This window comes from Hypanus sabinus, chromosome 15 (genome assembly GCF_030144855.1).
Source record: "Hypanus sabinus isolate sHypSab1 chromosome 15, sHypSab1.hap1, whole genome shotgun sequence".
In the NCBI taxonomy this organism is placed as follows: domain Eukaryota; kingdom Metazoa; phylum Chordata; class Chondrichthyes; order Myliobatiformes; family Dasyatidae; genus Hypanus; species Hypanus sabinus.
This window is the reverse complement of record NC_082720.1, coordinates 74,991,871-75,015,658: the sequence shown is the minus strand read 5'-3', so window position 1 is coordinate 75,015,658 and position 23,788 is coordinate 74,991,871. Positions and strand designations below refer to the sequence as shown.

The following is a 23,788-nucleotide window of genomic DNA, read 5'->3' as shown; positions in this document are numbered from 1 at the left end:
TAAACCTTTACTGCCTACTTTTTGGGTTTAGGATTACCTCCAGTTAAAATGGAAATCAGAAGCATAATCGGGGTTAATATCACTGCCATATGCCCTGAAATTTGTTGCTTTGCAGCAGCAGCAGCATAGTGCAACACATAGTAAAAAAGAACTATCAATTACAATAAGAAATATATACATAAAATTAAATTAGCAGTGCAAATAGAGAGCAAAAAAAGTGAGGCAGTGTTACATAAATTCATTGTTCAGAAGTCTGATGGCGGTGGGGGGAAGCTGTTCCTAAGACTTTCAGTGTGTGTCTTCAGGCTCTTTTACCTCCTCCTCAACGGTAGCAATGGGAAGAGGGCATGTTCTGGGTGATGAGTCATTAATGATAAATGTTTCATTTTTGAGGCATTGTCCTTTGAAGATGTCCTTGGTGGTTGGGAGGCTACTGTCCATGATGAAGATGGCTGAGTTTGCAACTTTCTGTGTGTGTGTGTGTGTGTGTGTGTGTGTGTGTACGCGCGCCCCCTTAACTTTCTGGTGGAGTCGTCGGGGCGGCGTCATGACAAGCTTTTTGCACCAATCTTTTTGGTGATTGCTCATTGTACAGCATGTCTTGGGCATCTGAAACCTGGTGAGCCTATCCCTCTTTTTTTTATGAGGTTGAGTTGCTAGCCCGACACTCAACCCAGGCATGGATGGAGAGCGTGCAAGGGAGCCGGATGGATTCGAACTCGGGACCTCTCACCCGGAAGTCCAGCGCTGATGCCACTACGCCATGAGCCGGCATAAGAGGCATTTATAGAGTATGATTAATCCATGTTGCTGGAATGCTTTAACACAGATTCTCTATCTCTGCTGCAATGGGCTCTTACGCACAACAACTACATCAGGATGCTGGGTCTGCGGAGGGTAGCTGGGGTTCCCCATCTCATTTATAACCTGTAGCCCCTCATCAAATCGGTTGATAGTGGTACAAAAGTTGATTGGGTTCACAGATTTTGAGTAGCCTATCATTCACTTCTTGACAAAGTCCCCCAAACATGGGTTACAGTAACAGATCTCGAAGCAGTTCCATTTGATTCAAACAACAGGACTTTATCTACCTGCCCCCGATGCTTAGTAACATGGCAGCATGAGGAGTGACATAGAAATAAAATGAAATAAAATGGCAAAACAGGAGTGGCAGTAATGAGGAAGATCAGTTATAACCTAGGACCAGAGACTGAACTGGAACACTGTCAGTATGGTCTTGGATTCTCGAAACATGGGAAACATTCTCTTCACATCCACTCCATCAAGGCCTTTCATCCTTTGAGAGATTTCAATGAGGGCCATCAAATGCTCTTCATACGACAAGCTATTCAATCCTGGAATCATTTTTGTGAACCTCCTTTGAATGCTCTAGAGTTTCAGCACATCCTTTCTAAGGTAAGTGGCCCAAAACTGCTCACAATACTCCAAGTGAGGCCTCACCGGTGCTTTATAAAGTCTCAACATTACATCCTTGCTTTTATATTCTAGTCCTCATGAAATGATTGCTAACATTGCATTTGCATTCATCACCACAGACTTAACCTGCACATGGACTCCCAAGCCCCTCTGTGCCTCTGTTGCTTGTATTTTGCCCCATTTAGAAAATAGTCACCCCTTTAACTTCTACTGAAGTGCATGTCCATATATTTCTCGACACTGTATTCCATCTACCATTTCTTCGTCCATTCTCATCAGCTAAGTCCTTCCATAGTCTCTCTACTTCCATAAAAGTACATGCCCCTCAACCTATCTTCATATAATCTGCAAACCCTGCAGCAAGGCCAATAATTCCATCATTTAAATCGTTGATATATAACATAAAAATAATCAGTCCTAACGCAGACCAGTATGGAGCACCACTAGACACTAGCAGCAACCAGAAAAGGCTCCCTTTATTCCCACTCTTTGTCTCCTACCAATCAGCCACTGTTATTATAATCTTTCCTGTAATACCATGGACATGTAGCTTGTTAAGCAGCCACATGTGTGGCATGTTGTCAAAGGCCTTATGAAAATCTAAGTACCCAACAATAGCCAATTCTCCTTTGTCTATCTGGCTTGTTACTTCTTCAAAGAACTCCAACCCATTTAGCAGGCAAGATGTTCCCTTGATGAAACCATACTGACTGCGGCCTAGTTTATCATGTCCCTCCAAGTACCTTGAGACCACATTCTTAATAATCAACTCCAATATCTTCCCAACCACTGAGGTCAGACTAACTGGCCTATAGATTCCTTTCTTCTGCCTCTAGTCATTCCACGCAAGAAGGAAATTTGCAGTTTTCCAGAATCTAGTGATTTTTGAAGCATCATTACTATGCCTCCACAATCTCCTCAGCCACCTCTTTCAGAACCCTGATGTGTGTACACCATCTGGTCCAAGTGACTTTTCTACCTTAAGACCTTTCAGTTTCCCAAAAATCTTCCCTCTACTTACGGTAATTTTACACACTTCATGCCCCCTGACACGTGGAACTTCCACTGGACTGCTCATGTCTTCCACAGTGAAGACTGATGCAAAATACTTATTCAGATCATTTCATTGTCCCCCATTACTAGCTCTCCAGCATTGTTTTCTGGCAGTCTGATATCCACTTTCGCCTCTCTTTTACATTTTATTTATCCGGAGAAATGTTTGGTATACTCATGGCTAGGTATGGGCTAGCTTATTTTCATTTTCCATCTTTACCTTCTTAATGACTTTTTTAGTTGCCTTCTGTTGGTTTTTAAAAGCTTCCCAATCCTCTAACTTCCCAGTTATTTTTGCTCTATTATATGCCCTCCCTTTGGCTTTCATGTTGGCTTTGACTTCACTTGTTAGCCATGTTTGTGTCATCTTTCCTTCAAAGTACTTGGGATTTTAAACCAAACTTGTTCTTGCTTGGTATTGGTAGTGCAGTCCTTAAATTGCCAGACCAGGAATCCAGAGGTTTGGATTAATAATCCACATATTTGAGTCCACTTTGCAGTAGGATATCAATAGAATTTAACTACCTTTATCTTGACCTCTTCCCACCCTGTCAATTGTAAAAATGATATTCCATTTTCTCAATTCTTTTGTCTCTGCCACATCTGTTCCCAGGATGAGGCTTTCCTTTCCAGGACATTAGAGATGTCTTCTTTCTTCAAAGAACGGGGTTTCCTTTCCTCCACTAATGAGGCTGCCCTCACCCACATCTCCTCCATTTCCCGGACATCCGCACTCACCGATCTTCCTGCCACCTTAACAGGGATAGAGTTCCTCATGCCCTCACCTACCATCCCATGAGATACCACATCCAATATCTCTTCTCAGGTTGAGGTTTTCCATTCTAGAACATTTCATAAATTTCAAATAACTTTGTTTCACTTCTACCACCATCGACACTGCCCTCACTCACATCTCCTCCATCCCCCAAACATCTTCCCTCACCCCAAACTCTCACTGCTATAACAAGAATTGTGTTCCACTTGATCTTCGTCCCACCCCAATGTTCTCCCTCCTACCGCTTATTTCTACAAGCATGACAAGTGCTACACCTGCCCTCACCACCATTTATGGCCTAAAATATTCTCTCTGGGTGAGGTGAAACTTAACCCATGCATCTTTTAGGGTAATCTGTTGTAACTCATGCTCTCAGTATGGCATCCTCTGTTTTGGTGACACACAATGTAGATTGGGGACCACTTCATCAAGCATCTCAAATAGCATAAATCAACTAGAATTTTTCTAGTGATTAGAGAAATGAGAGGAGATGTCATTGAAATGTACAAAGATCTGAAAGGGTTCAACAGAATGCATTCAAGGAGAATATTTTCGCAGGGTAGGAGATTGAGAATCCAGGGTCATTGTCTCGTGATACAGGATATGACATTTAGTGACATTTAGGAATGAGAAGACATGCAGAGAGAGGTGAACTTGTGGAATTATCTACCATAGTGGTTGTGGGAAAAAAGTCATTAACATATTTAAAAAGGAGTTGATACATTTTTGGAAACAAAGGACATAAAGACAAATGGCGAGGAGTATAGTATTGAGATAGAGGATCTTCCATGACATTATTGAACAGCAGAGCACATTACTTAGGTCGAAAGGCCTACTTCTGCCCCTATTTATTTTTTGTGGCCATTCAAACATCAAGAGTAAGATCAAGAGTTATAATATATTATAAAACAAAAGAATATTGTTGAAATGCTTTATTTCTTAGAAGCTGTTTGTTGAACATTTTCACTTGACTAAAAAAATAGCCTTCGATACTCTTCTGTCAATGGAATTGCAGTGATTCAAGCACCAACAATCTTATCTCTGTAAGATTCTCAAGAAAGGCAAGCACAAAATCTTAACCTTTAATTCCTGAAAATATTTCAAACAACAACATTTACCAACATTAGATGGAATAGTCTATTTGTACAAGTTTCCATTCATATGGAACTTGGCGCTATTTTACAACCAAAGGGAGAGGTCAAGGCAAAGTAAAGAAACATAACTTGTTGAAGAGGTGCAGACACATTATTGGATCAGTTAGTGTCTTTGACTCAAAGACATCAGAGAACGTGAGGCCACTTGATTTCAAAGAAAAAGAATTTAAAATTTAATTATTTTAATTAACATAATTTTGATTTACGGTGGCTGAAATTATTTCTTGAAGGAAAGCAACAATCAAAATAAAATACTTATTTTAAAATAAGTATTTATCTGAGAAAAGATAAATATACATTTGATATGGATCAGATGACAGGAGCAGTGTGATTTTAGTAAGAATCAGATGTTGCTCAAAAGCAGAGGAAAAAAATCCAAGAGCGATTGGAAATGGAACGATATCAGCTTAAGGACTGGATGCAGGGAGAATAATTGTGATGAAGTATTACAGTGCATTTTTATTCCTGTATCCAACTGTTCAAGATTGGAGAAGATGAGATAAACATAGTGAAGTTTTGGTGAAGGGTAGATAAATAGCTTGAAGGGTTCAAATAGAGATTAACTGAATGGAAACGGAGTGTTATGCTTTGACAAAGAATTCAGGTGGAAGAATTGAAATATTGAATGACCGGAGATATTGACTTAAAGTTGGAAATAGAAGGATAATAAGGCTAAAGATTTAAATATGAAAATTAAACACATTTTGGGCTCAGTGTTGAGTAAATACAACTGTGAAAACACAATGGATTATTGGTGATGGAGAGATTAAAATTATTGAATCTTTTAAAATGGCACAGCCAACAGCTGTATCTTTCAAAATATTTTGTCGGTAGTTGTGTTTCAAAGGTGGTAATGAATCTGCATATGGGAGGGAGACTGAAAATTTGGCTGAGTAGTGTCACAGCAACAACCTCTTACTCAACATCCAGCAAGACCAAGGAGCTGATTATTGACTATTGACTTCAGGAGGGGGAAACCAGAGGTCCATAAGGCAGTCGTCATCAGGGAATAAAGCTGGAGAGGGTCAGCAACCTTAAATTCTTCAGTGTTATTATTTCAGAGGAACTGTGCTAGACCCAGCACATGAATGTAATAATGAAAAAAAAAGTGCTGCAGCACCTCTACTTGCTTTGAAGACTGTGAAGATTTGGCATGATATCCAATACTTTAACAAACATCTACAGATGCATGGTGGAGAGCATATTGATTGGTTGCATCACAGCCTTGTATAGAAACGCCAATGCCATTGACTGGAAAATGCTACAAAAAGTAGTAGATAGAGCCCAGTCCATCACAGGTAAAGTCGTTCCCGCCACTGAGCCACTCTACATGGAGTGCTGTTGCAGGAAAGCAGCATCCATCACCACTCAGAACAGGTTCTCTTCTCACTACTGCCATCAGAAGGTACAGGTTGCTCAGGACTTGCACCATCAAGTTCAGGAACAGTCAATACCTGTCAACCATCAAGCCCTTGAACCAAAGGGGATAATTTCAATCAACATCACTTGCCATATCATTGAAATAATCCCACAAACTATGGACTCACTCCGAAGGACTCTTCATCACATGTTCTGAATAATTGATTATTTATTATTATTATTCCCTTTTGTATTTACACATTTTGTTTTCTTTTGCACATTTTGTCTGCCATGTTGGGTGTGGTCTTCTATTGATTCGATTATGGTTTTTGGACTTACAGAGTATGCCTGCTGGAAGACAAATCTCAGGGTTGTATATGGTGACATATATGTACTTTGGCAACAAATTTACATTGAACTTTGCTGATGCCAAAATTCAAGCATGGAGCAGTACAGCACAGGAACAGACCCTTTGGGTCATGATGTGCATTTCGATCATGATGTCAATTTAAACTGAAAATCTGTATGTACACAGTCTTCAGCCTCCATTTCCCGTCTGTTCATATTTCTCTCTGAATGCCACTTACACAATTCCTTTGTCTTTACTTTCACCCCTTCCCCTGCAGTATGTTCCAGGCACCTATCACTCTGAGTAAAAAACTTAACTCGTAATTCTCTCTTAAACTTACTTCCTCTCACCTTGAAGCAAGGTTTTTTTTAGTATTTGATATATTCACCTTGAGAAAAAGCATCTGATTATCTACCCTATCTATTCTTCACATCATTTTATATTCTTCTACAAGGGTACTCCTCAGCCGCTGATGCTCCAGTGAAAATAATCCAAGTTCCTTCAGCCTTGCCTTAAGCTAATATTCTCCAATTAGGTAACATCCTGGTAAACCTCTTTTGCACCATCTCTAAAATCTCCACATCTCTCCTATATTGAGACAACTAAAACTGCAAGCAGTATTCCAAATGTGGCCAACCCAGTTTTATACAACTGCAACATGAGTTCCCTACTTTTATACTCAGCATCCCAACTGATTCAAAGATTCAAAGTACATTTATTATCAAAGAATGTATGCAGTATGCAACCCTGAAATTCATCTTTCCACAGACAGCCACCAAACAAAGAAAACCATGGAATCCAAGTATGCTGTATGCCTTTTTGCCACTCTAACTACTTGTGTGAACGCTTTCAGGGAGCTATGGCCTTGCATTCCCTGATCCTTCTGTACGTCAATATCCTGCCATTTATGATACATTTTTCTCCGACATTTGAGCTCACACTTGTTTAAACAACTAAATCCATTTCTCTGCCCCTATTTCTAACTGATCTTCACATCAGCAACCTGTTGGAGGAACTCTGTTGTTGAGTGCCCCTCTGAACCTCAAAACAATCACTCAGGCTAGTCGTAGCCATCATTTACATATAAACATAAAATTATTCTTCGTGTGGAAAAACTTACTGGAATTACTTAGGAAATCACTCTATAATATTTATGAGAGATATTTGCGGAGAGATAGGAAAGAGCTACCAGTGGAAGTGGGTGAATCCAGATCTGATTTCAATATTTAAGAGAAATTTGGAGAAGCATATGGATGGGAAGGGTATAGAGGGCTATGGTGCAGGTCTGTAGGACTGGTTCAGCATGAGCTAAATGAACCTAATGGTCTATTTATGTGCAGTAGGGCTCTATGACGCTATCAAACAACATCAGTGTCAAGGCTTCCATGACTTTTGCTTTACTCCCCCTACAGGCACTGCCTGACCCTCTGAGTTCTCCCAGCAGATTGTTTATTGCTGCAGATGCCTACATTTGCAGTCCCTGGTGTCTCTGGTTTACACACAAGTTTAACATTGGTATTTCATGATTCAGATTCAAAAGCCCCAAACGGGTAGGTTCTGCGGTAGTTAAACAAGAATTACTGCCCATGTTAGGGGAAGACGATATAACAAGCATTCTGGTTATTAAACAATAGATTAATTCGTAATGGAGTGCCCATCTCGACAGAGGTGTAAGGAGTCATGGAAATAGAACATGGAAGAATATCATAACTATTCAATCGAACATCAAGCTGAAGTGTTAACTTTATTTCTGATTCTGCTCAGAGATGTGCTTTGATTTGCCATGTCATTCCAGAAAGTTCTTTTTTACACTAATAATAATTTCATGTGCATATGTAAGTGACAATTACAACTCGTATGCATGTTTTTTATGTGAGATTCGGAGTAGATATTCAGAAGTTGCTGAACTGCTATTTTTGAAGTACAAGTTGATTAGAAGTGATTTGAATGGAATATTGAGCACTGTATTATAAAACAATTCCAGAAGATTGCAATACCTACAGTTATCATTGTGGAACAGTAAGTTATAACAATATGAGTGCATCACTAACAAACCATACACATAGTGATATTCTTCCTTTAAATAGTTTAACCAACATTCCATTTTGAGCAGAATTTGCTGTTTTGAAAGTAACAAGAATGTCTAATTTTTCTTTTTTCCTCAAGCTCATACACATGGATGAGACCCCCATTTAACCTAATTTCTCTTTTAGTATTTTAATTTAAGTATCTATCTCATATCCTTTTCCTCAATCTCCAGCCAGGCCAGATGGAAAAGGCAGTGTAGGACCAGAGGCGAGGGTAGGGCCAGTTCTGCTCCCTGCTCCATGATGTTTACTCTGCTCTTTGCTACACTGGAGCTGAGACTATGAGCCTGCTCCGCTTTGTGTCTGAGGATTCACTTTCATTCTAAATGTTATTTGCTTACTTGTATTGTTTGCACAACTTGTTTTTCTCTCTCTTTGTTCACATTCAGTATCTGTCCATCTTTTCTAAGGGTTCTTCTGGGTTTCTTGCTTTAAGGAGACAAAACTCATGGTTGTATAATGTATACACACTTTGATAATAAATGTATTTCTAACTTCAAACATCTCAAAATTTTGTTTCTGACCTAATTTTATCTCCTTATTCCATCTCATAGCATGAGAGTTTTTTTTCTTCCATTGCTGGTGATAAACTCATATTTTTCTGTTCTACCTTCCTCCCCAGTAACACCAACTCAAATCACTTCCACATTCCACCTTAGTCTGGGGCAATGTTTATACATCTTTCACACTTTTTCAAAGCATCTGCTGTTCCCGTATATAACATTTTATCTGGTAAAGTCCATCATGTTTTCGCAATTTTGCAACTGCCAGCAAATCAATACACCAGACCTTCCTGTGGGAGCTGTAGCCTCTGTACAGATTAAGAGTTATAATTATCAGTCCCACTGTACTAATAAATTTTGGTTTGCAAAGGAAGGGGTGGCACACACTTCCTGAAGTTCACAGCCACTGGTAGAAAATGTTAAGTTTATCACTGTATTATGGAGCGTGGAAGAGCATCATATGATAAAATTGGGCATGATAATATGTGCATACATTTCTGGAATTAGAGTATAAAGACAAGATTATTTAGCTGTCTTCTTAACACTGCAATACCAGACTTTTATTTGGCATTCAGCTTTTAAACTTGGCACCTCTTCAGTTGAGAAACTGTAGAAATGACTTCAAGATCCTTTCACTTACATGATGGTGGTTCTGATTTTGGATTAACAACTGAGGGGTTGTGAGGTCAAGATCCATCATGGCAAGTAATTAATATCCAGTGTTATCATTCACCTTACCTTCCTTCCCCCCACCTGGTTTCACCTCTCTCCTGCCAGCTTGTATTCCTTCCCCTTCCCCCCTTCAACACCACCTTCTTATTCTGGCTTTTACCCCTTTCCTTTCCAGTCCTGATGAAGAGTCTCGGGCCAAAGCACTGACTGTTTATTCCATTCCATAGATGCTGCCTGACCTGCTGAGTTACTCCAGCATTTTGTGTGTGTTGCTTAGGAATCGCAGCATCTTTCCAATGTTAGAATTTTGTTTATGTAATCTACCTCTGCAATTATATATGATGGAATGCTTTAATAATAAAATGAAATGATCACAAATGTGGATAATGGCTGAAAATATCATCTTTCCCTAGAACTGATACTTAGAGATATACCAGAATTTAAAGGATTTACCAAATATTTTTTTCATATCTTATTCTAAAAATTACTTTGCTTTGTTGTACTAGATGGTAGTGGTTGGTTTCACATTTACTACACTATAAGTACTGTTTATTAACCTTTCAAAACCCCAATTTTTTTTTTCAAGTGAGCACGTCATGATTTGCTCAGATAAATGTTTGAAAAAAAGGTTTTTATTTTTTAATGCTTGAATATGATATTAGAGTTTCCATATGCATATTCTAATAGCTATTATGGATAATATAAAATGATTAAATAATTATTTAAAATGTATGTTCTTTATTTTTCAGTTCCCTGTCTGTGAGTCTTCCAATTTAATTGGAATTTTCACTCAGTTGCATGACATCACTGTCACTGGGCACTAGAGGTCCCAGATGCATAACTGTAATCAATGTCTGAAAATGTAAAACCCACACCACAAAGGATTGCAAAATACTGTGGAAAGCATTCTTCAGGACCAGTAGTGAACACTGTTGCCTAGTTCGGCAAGGTGTTAAGAAGGCTTATGGCATATCAGTCTTCACGATGAAAGAAACTGAATGTAGCAGCTTGGACTTCTAACTGCAGTCAGTCAGGCACTTAGTGAGAGCTCGCTTTTATACCTTGTTCAGCGTTAGTCTCCTAATCTGAGATAGGATGTTCTTGCTATGGAGGGAGTACAGTGAAGGTTCAACATTTGGGTTCCAAAAGACCATGAGGCATAGGAGTAGAATTAGACAATTCAGCCAATTGAGTCTTCTCTGCCATTCCATCATGGTTCAGTTGTTATTCTTCAACCCCAATCTCCTGCTGTCTCCTCCTTGATGTCCTTAATAATCAAGAACTTATCAACCTCTGTTGTAAACATGCCCAATGACTTGGGATCCACCACCTTCTGACTAAAGAAATTCCTTCTCACTCTCTTTTTTAAAGTGCCAACCTTGTTTACTGGTACTGTATATAAGATATTCCTTAAGTTAGAGGTTAGAGAAAAGAGAGGGGATCTCAATGAAACTTATGAAATCATTAACAGATTACAGGTAGGAAAGATATGCCAGATAGAGGGGTGCTCCAGAACCAGGGGCTCACAACCCAAGGACATTTAGCATTGAGATGAGGAAAAACTTCATCAAACAGAACATGGTGAACCTATGGAATATCTCTACCACAGAATACAACTGAAGGTAAATCATTAAATATATTCAAGAAGGAGTTCGATAGAATGGAAATGAGTAAGGGAAAACACTAGGGACAACACAATGATCAGCCATGATTTGATTCAATTGTGGAGCAAGTTCAAAGGCAAATGGCCTCCTGCTGCTTCTACTTTCTGTATTTTAGTGCCATAAGATCCAGGTCTTCACTCAGAGCTACCTCTCATGGGTGAGCTGAGTATAAAGAGATGGGAAGAATTATCAAGCACTGAACTCTCACTGCACAATTCACATTGTGAATTAATATATGCAGTGCTATAAGCATACAATTTGTTTCTAAAGGGCAGGGTTACAATACAATCGCAGCCAAAACTGATGGGTAGAGATAAGCTTTGTGTTTTGATATTCTGCACTTAAATTTAAAATTTAAAATAAACATCCACACTTTATTCTATGCAAATTATTGCTATCAAATCTAACAGGTTTTATCGAAAAGTTTTTTTTTACAATGTTTATAAAAGATTGCCTGTTTGACCTTTTTAAAATATTACCTCAAGTGATGAGAAAGTCTTCATCCTGTGAGAACTTCACTTGCAATGGATAACACTGATTTTTAACTTGTCCAAATTTGTTAACGATTCCTGAAATGGGAAAAAATACCCCTGCACCAGTGTGATCACTCTGCCTTTACTGTTTATAAAGGAAGCAGGTTGCCTGGCAACATTTTCAGCTTTGAAATGTTAGTTCATGGGGAATATAAGAATGCATGAATTAGGAGCTGAAGCAGGCTGCTTGTCCTTCCAGCCTGCCTTGTCATTTAATAAGATGATGCCTGACCTGATTATAATTTCATTCCCATCTTTTCAAGAATCTGCTTTAAAGATAATCAAAGACCATGCTTCCACCATCTTATGAGCAGAGTTCCAAAGAATTACAGTTCTTGGAAAGAGAGAGAAAAAAAATCACCTCATTTCTGTCTTACGTGGGAAATACCTTATTTTTAAATAGTGACCCTTAATTCTGGGTTACCCCACAAGAGGAAACATCCTCTTCATATTCAAGGGGTAGAGTGGTTCACTCAGTTCTATTTGTGTAATTTTACCTCTTACTAAATCTCTTTTGGAGTTGTATATTCCTCCATTTTTGGCATCCTCTATAGCCTCCTTTTCTTAAAAGCACGTTCTATACTCACTGGAGTATAGAAGAATGACGAGGGATCTCATTGAATCCAATCCAACAGGTCTCCTTATATCCGAGATAAGAGGGAATTGCTTTAGCCCACTGTGGAATTTCTTATCACACAGTTGTGGAGGACACATCACTGGGTATATTTAAAGTGGAGGTTGATAAGTTCTTGATTAGTAAGAGCATCAAGGTTATGGGGAGAAGGCACGAGAGTAAGGTTAAGGGGAATAATAATTCAGCCATGATGGAAAGCCAAAGCAGACTCGTTTGGCTGAATGGCCCAATTCTTTTCCTATGTCTTATGGTTTTTCCCTTTGCCCTTATTTGGTGGCTCTCCACCACCAATCTTAATCTCCATCACCTCTCCAACTCACTTTCATTATTTAAAATCCTCCTAATATCTCCTTTGGCTTCATATCAATTTTTGCCTGATTATTGTAGATCTGTGAAGCTTTGTGGGACATGCTCCCATGTTAATGGCGTTCTGTAAATGTAAATCTGCAAGTTGGACACTTTAAATAAAAATGTCTGGATCAGAGTCAGAGTAGCTCAGTGGACTTAAAATAATCCACCAAACATTTTCTCTGGTGTTTTTATAGGCAAGTAAGTAGTCACTTGAGCATTGTGATTGACAGTGTAAATGCTCACAAGCACCGTAACACCAAGGCTTCTGCATGCCTTAGGCCAAAGATAATCACTTGAACACCAATCAGTTCATCTAGACTTCATTGTGACTGTATAATTTTAGCAAGCGCCAACTTGCTATTGGTTTGCCCACCAAAGAGCAACAGAACAGATTAATTTGTATTACACTGTACCCTGCAGAAATGCTTTTCATAGGTTCTGATCAGCCCTACTATCTTATATACCATTTATATTGCAGGAGTAACTCAGTAAAGAGTGCTTTTGCTTCAAATCATCAAGGACAATTATCATGCAGTTTCTTTCCGATATCACATATACTCAGTTGCCACTTTATTACATACATATGTACACCTGCTCTTTCATGCAAATATCTAATCAGCCAATCATGTGGCAGCAATTCAATACATAAAATCATGCAAACATGGTCGAGGTTTGGTTGCCGTTCAGACCAAACATCAGAATGAAGAAGAAATGTCATCTCAGTGACTTTGACCATGTTGCCAGATGGGGTGTTTGTTTTGACCATCTCAGAAACTGCTCATCTCCTGACATTTTCGCACACCACAATCTCTTGGGTGTACACCGAATGGTGCGAAAAATAAAAACATTCATTCTGTGGGTGAAAATGCCTTGTTAAAGAGAATGGCCAGAATGGTTCAAACTGACAGGAAGGCATCACAACAGTGATGTGCTGAAGCCCATCTCTGAAATGCACAAAATCTCAATCCTTGAAGTGGAATGGCTACAGCAGCAGCAGACCACTCCAGGTACCACGTCTGTACCTAATAGAGTGACTACTGAGTGCATTTTATCTGAGGCACAGTATAAATTGAAGTCAGAATCGGGGTTCAAAATGGCACTTGGGTAAAGCAGAATAAAGGAGTCTCAGCAAACATGACAAAATCTATAGATGCTGTAAATTCAAACAACACACACAAAACGTCAGTGGAACACAGCAGGCCAGGCAACATCTATAGGGAGAAGCTTCATCAGTCCTGACGAAGGGTCTCGGTCCGAAACGTCGACAGCACTTCTCCCTATAGATGCTGCCTGGCCTGCTGTGTTCCACCAGCATTTTGTGTGTGTTGTTGTTTAAAGGAGTCTCAGTCTTCTTTGTTTCATCAGCAGGTCCATCCTTAAAATTCTATTCGTGCTGCAGATTTTTCAAGTTAATGTGAAGAGGAAACATTTTTCATTGGTTTAAAATCCGCAGCGGAAGCTTAGAAAATATTTGTTGATGTAAAAGGACGTTTTAGCTTCTGCTTTGCTGACATGCAATCCATTGCTCTGCAGAAAAGTAGGCACTAGCCTTAACTAGCCTTCAAGTGGCTTAAAGTGGCTTGATATCTCCATTATCTTGCATTCTTATCATCAGTCCATTGTCTGGCTGCCTGCCAAATAGCAGTCATGCAGGGATAAGTAGGAACCAATATTCAAACACACAGGTGATCACAAAGACCACATTAAATCAACACTAGCTTTGGTCACTTCAGAAGTTCTGAACTGTATCATCTCATTTTAACAAAAAGTACAACACTAACAGGGCAAACAATGAATGTATAAATAGTTCTGGAGCTTTCAAACATAGTACTGATGTAGTGGGAAATCAGAAGTCAAATTGAAAATAAAAACTTTAATCGCTTATGAGAACAGGCTTGTTATCACAGCCAATTAACACAAGCTGAGTGAGAAATAAGCATAGGGATAAATCGAAATACACCAGCCCTCCTGATAAAAACAGGCATGCCATATTCCAAATAATTCTTCTCAAGGTCTGGAGAAAATTATATTTCACCAGAGGCAAATTATTTCAGTGTAACATTAATGATTATTTCAATTGTAGGAAACAATATTGTGGCTTGTTACAACTCTGAGAGAAATGCAGTTGTGTTACAGCAGATGGATACTGTTCTGAATTGGCCACCATGTGGTCTGGCATCTTGAACACACCATGAATGAGAAGTGAATTACAAATAGACAAATCCCATATACTAATTACTCAGCATCGCCAGAAATAGATTATCTGGTCATTATCACATTGCTTTGTTTTAATGTAATGCCTGCTGGTGAAGATGGACACGTCCAACACCACTGGTTCCATTTTCCCTGAGTGGTACCATGGTATAAAGTAGCTGGAGTTTAAACATGGGAGAAATTCTTCACTATTTACAACCATTCATTGTGGCCACATTGGAATATCCCATGATTTTTGTGAGGATTCTAGGATAAGGCAGAGAGTAATCTTATTTTCATCAATTTATTGATAAAGTAGTTTTGTTAAAAAGTCGAGTGAACACACACCAGTTCTCATCAAGGGATCAGCAGTGGAAAAGGTGATCAGTTTCAAGTTCCTGGATGTCAACATCTCTAAAGATCTATGCTGAGGCTCAACATATTGATGTGATTACAAAGAAGGCAAGATGGTGGCTGTATTTCATTTGGAGTTTGAGGATGTTTGGTATGTCACCAAAGGCTCTAACAGATTTCTACATAAGTACTACGGACAGCATTCTAACTGGTTACATCGCTGACTCACTGCACAGGATCGGAAAATGCTGCAACCTCAGCCAGCTCCATCATGGGCATTAGCCTCCCAACTATTAAGGACATCTTCAAAAGGCAATGCTTCAAAAAGTTGGAATCAATCACAAAGGAGCCCCATCACCCAGGACAAGTCCTCTTCTCATTGCTACCATCAAGGAGGTGGTACAGGAGCCTTAAGACACACACTCAGTATTTTAGGAACAACTTCTTTGCCTCTGTCATCAGATTTCAGAATGAAAACGTAAGTCGATGTATTCTACCTCAATTTTTTGCACTAATTTAATTATATGTATATAGGTTTATTATTATAATTTACAGTTTTTTGTGATGTACTTCACTGTACTGCTGCCACAAAACAAGAAATTGCTTGACATATGCCATTGACATTAAAACAAGTTCTGATTTTGATATTTGTGAGGAAATATTAATGAGGATTATCTTGACAGATCACAAGGAACTTGTATACAATTACATAACATCAATCACATTACTGGTGCCATAGAACACAGTGCCAGTGAAACTATAAACAACCTGCACATTGCTAGCCACTACAGGTTCGCAACAATATAGATCTTTTTCTTTCTTGTTCCAGTTCTGTTTGACTTGTAAAAATTGTGTATAATTTGTGTTTCCCTTATGAATGCTGCATATTTAATGCTGCGTGCTAGTGACACTGCTGTAAGTATGTTTTTCATTGCAAACATGTACTTGTGCAGATGACAATAAACTCAACTTTGACTACATTTTAGGAAGATGGTGATCACTTTATCAACTCAAAGTAACAAACAGGGTCAGGTCTGACCATCACCATTGCCACAAGCAATGCAGGAAAGCATCCTCTTTGTTATTAACCCACAGGATGTGAAGCAGCACGAGCAAACATCATCCATCCCTGCATGCTTTACTTGTTAACAATTTCAGAAAGCAATTAAGAGCCAATCACATTGGTGAAAATAATCAATCATATTTATGGCTCTGCACTATATATGGGCCAAAACACATTGAGGTTTCCTTCCCTTAAATTAAATGGTTACCAAATGGGATTAAATGTCAATTTGCTTGATATACTCATCATTTCCAATGCCAACCTCATTTAAAGAAACTCCTGGCTTATTCAATTACTTGAATTTATATCTTCCATTTGCCACTGTGGAATTTGAACTATCTTTCTGAATCCAGTTATTCTTCCTTTCATATAGTCTTCAGCTACTGTGCACCGTTCAGGGTCTACCATTTGTGGATTTCATTTAGAGGGGGAAAGTTGGTGCAGAATAAACAAGAGGTTTATGAATTGCATCAGAAAGAAGCACAAATATATTAAGAAAATAATGAATAGAAATCACAATGCGAATATATGCTATTCTTTATATAAAAGCAGCAGAGCCCTTTATCCAATCCTCTTTCACGCAAAACAATGAAAGGCCTCGTAAAAGTTAACTTATGTGATAATGGCTTTCTTCTGGACCATTGCACTTCTATTGTAAGTGCTGCAATTTTATGGCTGCCCCTTTCTAAACCTTAAAAGGAAAATTGTAGGTAGAATCTAGTTCTGTGACAAAGACCATATCAAATGTGACTTCCCACCATCAGTTATTTAAATGCAATAGTCAGAGCTTACAATCTTCTGCCCTCCATCACATACACTGCAATGCATTTTCAACAGAAATCTTTCATGTCATTAATCCAACTCATTTCAGCCATCTATATGAAGAAAATAAATCCAAAAATGGCATATGGTCTGTATTACATTCTTGTGGGAGCTTGATGTGAGCAAATTGGCTGCTGTATCTTAAACTTTAGATTCCAAAACTTTAAATTCCTTGGCATTACAATCTCAGAGGATTTGTCCTGGGTCCAGCACATAAGTGCCATTACAAAGAAGGCTTGGCAGTGCCTCTATTTTCTTGGAAGTTTATGCAGATTTGGCATGTCATCAAAAACTTTGACAAATTTCCATAGATGCACAGTGGAGAGTATCCTGACTGGTTGAATCACAGCCTGGTATGGAAAGACCTGTGCCCATGAACAGAAAAGCCTACAATGGAGCAGATACAGCCCAGACCATCAGAGGAAAAGTCTTCCACATCCAGGAGCACATCTACAAGCAGCACCCATCATCGAGGACAGACACCATCCAGGTCACGCTCTATTCTCGCTGCTGCCATCGGGAAAGAAATATAGGAGTCTCAGATCCCACAGCTCAAGGTTCCGGAACAGTTATTACCCTTCAACCATCAGACTCCTGAACAAGCGTGGGTAACTTCACTCACCTCATCACTGAACTGATTCCACACCATACGACTCACTTTCGTGAACTCTACAACTCGTGTTCTGAGTAGGATTTATTATTCATTTAACTATTATTAAATTGGGCCGAGGAGTGCAGAGATCTGAGAATACAGGTGATGTCACAGGTAGATAGGGTCATATATTTTACTTCTTTTATGTCTTTTACACTTGTTTCTCGTCTTGAGTGTGACTCTCGATCTGACTGAGCCTGTGTCTCACTGTTTGGAGATTGTTGGTGTGTTTCAGCACTCTGCAGTCTCTGAGAGGATTCCAGTAGGCAGAGCGTACCTCCTGGTGAGAAGGCAATGGGCCGCAACCCAATGTTTGACTCTTGTTTCGTCAATTATAGTTTCTATTGCTTGCTGATTAAATTAATGGGGGTGAATGAAATATCAAGGTGAGCGCAGAGGTTTAGAGATCGTTTGAGGAGTGCCAGTTCTCTGCTGTCTCGGAGCGGATTCCGGGAGGCAGAGGCAGCGTGCACGAACCTCGTAGCAGGCAGGCTGCAGGACAAGGCATAAGCTGATGCTTGGCTCCACTTCATCGATTAAAGTGACAAGGAAGACTGAAGCTTCAAAGTGAGTGCAGAGGGTGAACTTCTTGCCTTTTGATCAATTGCTCTGTACCAGAGAGGTGAGAGCCCACTTCTGTACCCAAGGAGAGTTGCTCAGGACTATAAACTCTTTTTTACAGTCTTATAGTTTTTATGTTGTGTTGTTTTGCCTGACATTCTGATTTTTTTTTGTGAGTGGGGTGGGGGATTAGGGGTCGATGAGCCTGATCCATTTTGTTTGTTTCTTTTTGTGCAGGAGGAGGGATTGGGGGGTGTGATGTACCTGGACCATCTACATCTTTGTTTTTGTGCAGGAGGAAGGATTTGGTGGTCAATGTGACTGATTCATTTTGTTTGTTCTTTTAGTGCAGGAGGAAGGATATTGGGGGTTGATGTGCCTGAACCATTTCATTTGTTCTTTTTTGCGGGAGGGAAGATTTCGGGATCGATATGCCTGATCTGTTTTGCTTGGTTTTTGTGAGGGAGGAAGGAATTGGGGGTTGATGATCATGCTGTGTTTCCTTTCTTTCTTGGTTTCATGGCTACCCAGAGAATTGAAGAATTTCAGAGTTGTATATATCGGGCCGGTGGGGCTTGTCATCCTTCAATGGCAGCCTGCCTATGAGAAGGAAAACTCTTGATTTTAAACCTCCACTGCCTTGCGGCCACACCTACCCATCCTACCCATGGAAAAGGATTTGGGAATAAACCCCCGAGGAAGAAATCCGGAGCCAGGGTCCCTAAAGCAGCTTGATGCTGTTTACAGCTTCATTCTGACAACCTTTGCGATGACACTGGTGCCAAGCAGAGAGCTTGCCTTTCCCATGGACTACATCAGTGATGTGGAGAGGGGAATCTCACTACATGAGCAACAGACAGTTCTTTAAGCTTTCCTGCCCAGGCTTGCACCCTGGAGAGGACAAAGTCCACCAGAGGTACAAACCCATGATCCCCTAGGATAGACAGCTGCCGAATACAATATATTGGCAATAAATGAACCTTTGAAACTTTGAGAAAGATTTTGGCACTTGGCCTTCATAAATCAAAGTATTGAGTACAGGAATTAGTGAGGCCTAATTTGGAGTATTGTATACAGTTTTGGTCACCTACCTACAGGAATGATGTAAACAAGGTTGAAAGAGTACAGAGTAAATTTACAAGAATGTTGCCAGGTCTGGAGGACCCAAGTTAAAAGTAAAAATTGAGTAGGTTACGACCTTATTCCTTGAAACATAGGTGATTAAGAGGAGATTTGATAGAGGTATGCAAAATTACGAGGATGATTGATAGGCTTATAGGCAAGCAGGTTTTTAACACTGAGGTTGGGTGGGACTGAAACCAGAGATCATGGATTAAGTGTGAAAGGTGAAAAATTTAGGGTGAATATGAGGGAATACTTCTTCACTCAGAGGGTCGTGAAAGTGTGGAATGGGCTATTGGTGCAAGTGGTGCAAGCTCAATTTCAATGATTAAGAGAACTTTGGATAGGTACATGGATGGTAGGGTTATGGAGGGCTATGGTCCCTGTGTTGACCGATGGGAGTAAGCAGCTTAAATGGTTTGGCATGGATTAGATGGGCTGAAGGGCCAGTTTCTGTGCTGTACTTTCCATTTGTCTTTTTATTGTATTTGCACAGTTGTCTTTTTTTGCTCATAGGGTGTTTGTCAATCTTTCTGTGTGATTTTTTATTAATTCTAATAATGCATTTCTTTGTATCTACTGCGAATGATCGTAACAAAATGAATCTCAGGGTGATGACACATTTGTACTTTGATAATAAATTTACTTTGAACTTTGAACATTAAAATAGTAACACTGCTCTACAAAAATGTACTCCAATGACTATAAAGTGCAATGGGGAATTCTATGGTCATGAAAGACGTATGTAAAGGCAAACAGTGTTCTCACTTTAATTGAGTTATGCATGGATTTTAAGCTATTATTCACATCCAGTTGCGTTCAGAGTTCAATGCCTTTGAAAGTGTTTGGTCAAGCTGTTAAAATGTGCAGCAGCAAATGTTACATTTTTGTGAGTGTTAAACTTGTATGCTGAAAATAGGAGGAATGTAAGAAACAAAAGGATATTGTGGGATATCAGCAACAGCTGGAAAAGAAAAGCAGACACTCCGATTGTGAAGTGCAAAAATGAAGTTCAGTGCCAATAGAATAACAAGACACTGTGCACATAACTTCACAAAATCACAAGAAAACCCTAAGTTCAATTTGCTATTTACAAATGAAAATTAAGAAGAGGGAAAAGGAGGCAGACAACGTTGCAGCAACAAATAAAATGGGAATGTTGCAAGTATAAGATATACTGGGTATTGGACATCAAACTTCTTTTGGAATAGGAAAAACAAATTGCTTAAAAGAGACTACACTGTGATATGTAAGTAACAGCCATACCCCTAATGTTAGTTAATGATGCATTGCAGGAGACAATATTTTAAGCAGGAAGGAGAGTAGATTTTTAAAATGTGCTTTTAAAGGACGGCAGCACAAAGCATCAGGTGTTCCCGTTACTTCTCACACAGCAGGTCCCCAATCTCAACCTTGTTATCGGACAAAAACAGATGGTGATAGCTATATGTTTTCTTGTGGGCAGGAAAGGGGGGACAAATAACAATAAATTGCTCAGCCTGCGATTTGATCTTCTGTTTCCTAATGGCTGTCGGTGCAAAGCTGCAAGTGAGGACTCTGTACAAGCTTTCAGTGGAGAAATGATCTCTGTCAAAAGAGAATGAAGAATAGTGAAAGAAAATATATAGTTCATTATTTAAAAAGTAGGAAAAGTAGGAAAATTAAGCTGTCATGGGCAAAGTATTTTAAAAATGGTGCCCTCTATGACAATTTATATGAAGGTACTCAAAGGACAGCAAAGACTGTTCAATCCATAAACCCTTCCTTATCCAGATGCAATGCGGCTACGTATACCGTCAACATCTCCCAGCAACCTCCTAGCACCACATTCTCCAGGGTGAGGCAAAAAAGGTGGCCAATTTAAGAAAAAAAACTCTGGGGAAATTTCTCTCCAAGCCCCTAAGGCAATTAAACAAGCTGCAGGAAACCACAGTGACTCATGAATCTATTTCTAACTACCCTGCAACTTATCTTTTATAACTTGATATGTCCTCATATTTTATTTAAGATGGCTCTCAAACACAAGGTTGTAATGAGGCTTTCCCATGTTGCTGCTTCCCAGATCCAGAGCAAAACTGTAAGCTATGAACACCCACAAGCAATTAGACATTGATCATCATAATAAAAATCAGATCGCTTGTGCTGAAATGTTAACATAAACAAGCAAGTAAAGCTAACAAAGATGACATTCAGTCCCTTCTGGGCACCAAAGTGGTAACTGGAACATGTGGAGGAAATCAAGTTTATACCTTGCATTACAATTCAGGTCTTTATACAAGCTATTTCTTTTTCTGTAGGTGCAACTGAAAGCATTTTCTAAGTATATTAAATCTCTAGCAAATTAATTGCATCACGATGCTTCAACTGTATAATAATTGAAAAGCAGAGAAAAAGTAATGAGTCTATCCTTTCAAGAAGATGTATCTTTATAATAGTGGATATATAAACAACAGTGTTTTTAAATAAAAGTCAGGATACTGCCTTCAAGTGGATGATGGAATTATAATTTATCTGTCTTTTGCCAGAACTAAAGCTCGACAGCAAGAAATGATTTACGCTTTGAGATAACATTCACCTTATAACTATTGATTTGAAATGGAATGTCAGTCCTAGTTAACCACTCATTGTATGTTATGAGGTTGGGTGGTTAATGTTTGGACATTGGCACTTCCTCTACAGTTCTCTCCAAGTATTCATCATTCCAGATGAGTGGAAAGATCTTTTCTTTTTGACTTGATTGGTTTTGCAAATGACACTGAAAGAACAAAGATACCTCTTTGAGTGGCCACTTTACGAGGTACACCTGTTTATTAACACAAATATCTCACCAGGAATCATGAGACAACAACTCAATGTATAAAAGCGTGCAGACATGGTCAAGAGGTTCAGTTGTTGTTCAGACCAAATATCAAAATGGGGAAGAAACGTGATTAAGTGACTTTGACTATGGAATGTTTGTTGTTACCAGATGGGATGCTTTCAGAATCTCAGAAGTTGCTGATATACTGGGACTTCCACGCACAAAAGTCTCCAGAGTTTACAGAGAACAGTGCAAGAAGCAAAAGTCATCCAGTGATTAGTAGTTCTGCGGGCAAAAATGCCTTGTTAATAATAGAGGTCAGTGGAATACAGTCAGACTGGTTCAAGCTGACAAGAAGGTGACAGCAACTCAAATAAGCACGAGTTACAAAGGTGGTGTGCAGGAGAGTATCTCTGAAAGCACAATATATCAAGCTACAGCAGCAGAAAACCATGAACATACACTTAGTGGAAACTTCATTTAGCACAAGAGGTACCTTATATAATGGCCAGTGAATATATGTTTCCTGTTGAAAATGATAACTGAGTCTAATTACTTGAAACAATCACATGTTCAACATCTAGCAACTTTTTCTTAGTAGAAGTATGATATAGATCTCCCAGGGACACAGCTGGATAAAGTTATTTAAAACACAGATTTATCCATCTGAAATCATATAAAATATAAAAATCTCTCTGTTTCTGGTATTCAAATAACTTTGATGTCTGAGCCTGCCCTTCATGGAAACAAAATATATCTTGAAAATATATCTTGCATTGTTTTAGCTCATTTTTCCTGTACCATTTGGGAAGAGTTCCCACAGAAAATCCCACAGAATGATGATTTATCCCATTACATGCTGAATTTCTGCAACCTCACCTGTTCTCTCTGCCAATAGAACTATAAACACAGACTTGCCATTATTTTCTTGTCCTTAATAGAATTTTAATAATTGATGCTTTGCTTCCAATCAGCCTTCCAAAGGCTTTCCTCATTTTTTTTTGCTAAGGAAGGCAGTGGAGCCTAATGGGAACAAGAGCAGTTTGCTCAAACAGCTTGTGAACTGCTCTCATGTTGTTTCCAGACCACTTTGAGAGCTTGCTCTTAATGCAGCATTAGGTGTACCATTAAAATACTTACCATTATCTCAGCAATTCCACTAAAACTCTAGCATCTGGCTTTTGATAACAAAATGTTTCAGAAAAATCTGGAAACATAAATGACAGAACTCTGGTACCAGGAATAAAATTCACCGGATTTCATGCATGATCATCTTGAGTGCTTGTTTAAGGAAGAAATGAAAAGAAATTAAAACAGGTATCATTCTCTGCACCCTTTCAGATATTGTGATTTTTCAATGGTTTTCCAAGAAGCTATACTACTGTTGTTCAGGAGTCTCAAGATTTACACAGTATTCAAAGTTGATCGTTTAAGCTTTGTCTTTGCATCAAAGTGTTAGGGAGTGTTAGAATGGCACTCCCAGCAAAAGAAAAGTCTGTCACTTTTAATTTTCTTGCATTTAAAAAAATTAAAACTTACTGTTGAGGATCTTCTTAATGGGCAAGCAAATAAGTCTGTTCAAATGCTGATCCTCATGCAGACACTGAGCAATGACCCAGCACAAAGGCAAAGGAGAGCACTGAAACCCCT

The 23,788-nt window shown here is 39.0% G+C and overlaps 1 protein-coding gene across 1 annotated transcript in view; it reads right to left on the bottom strand.

Annotated features, from left to right (window-relative positions):
- Positions 1-23,788, bottom strand: part of LOC132405597 (teneurin-2-like) — a 1,448,984-nt gene that overhangs the window by 759,894 nt on the left and 665,302 nt on the right. The window lies entirely within an intron of this gene.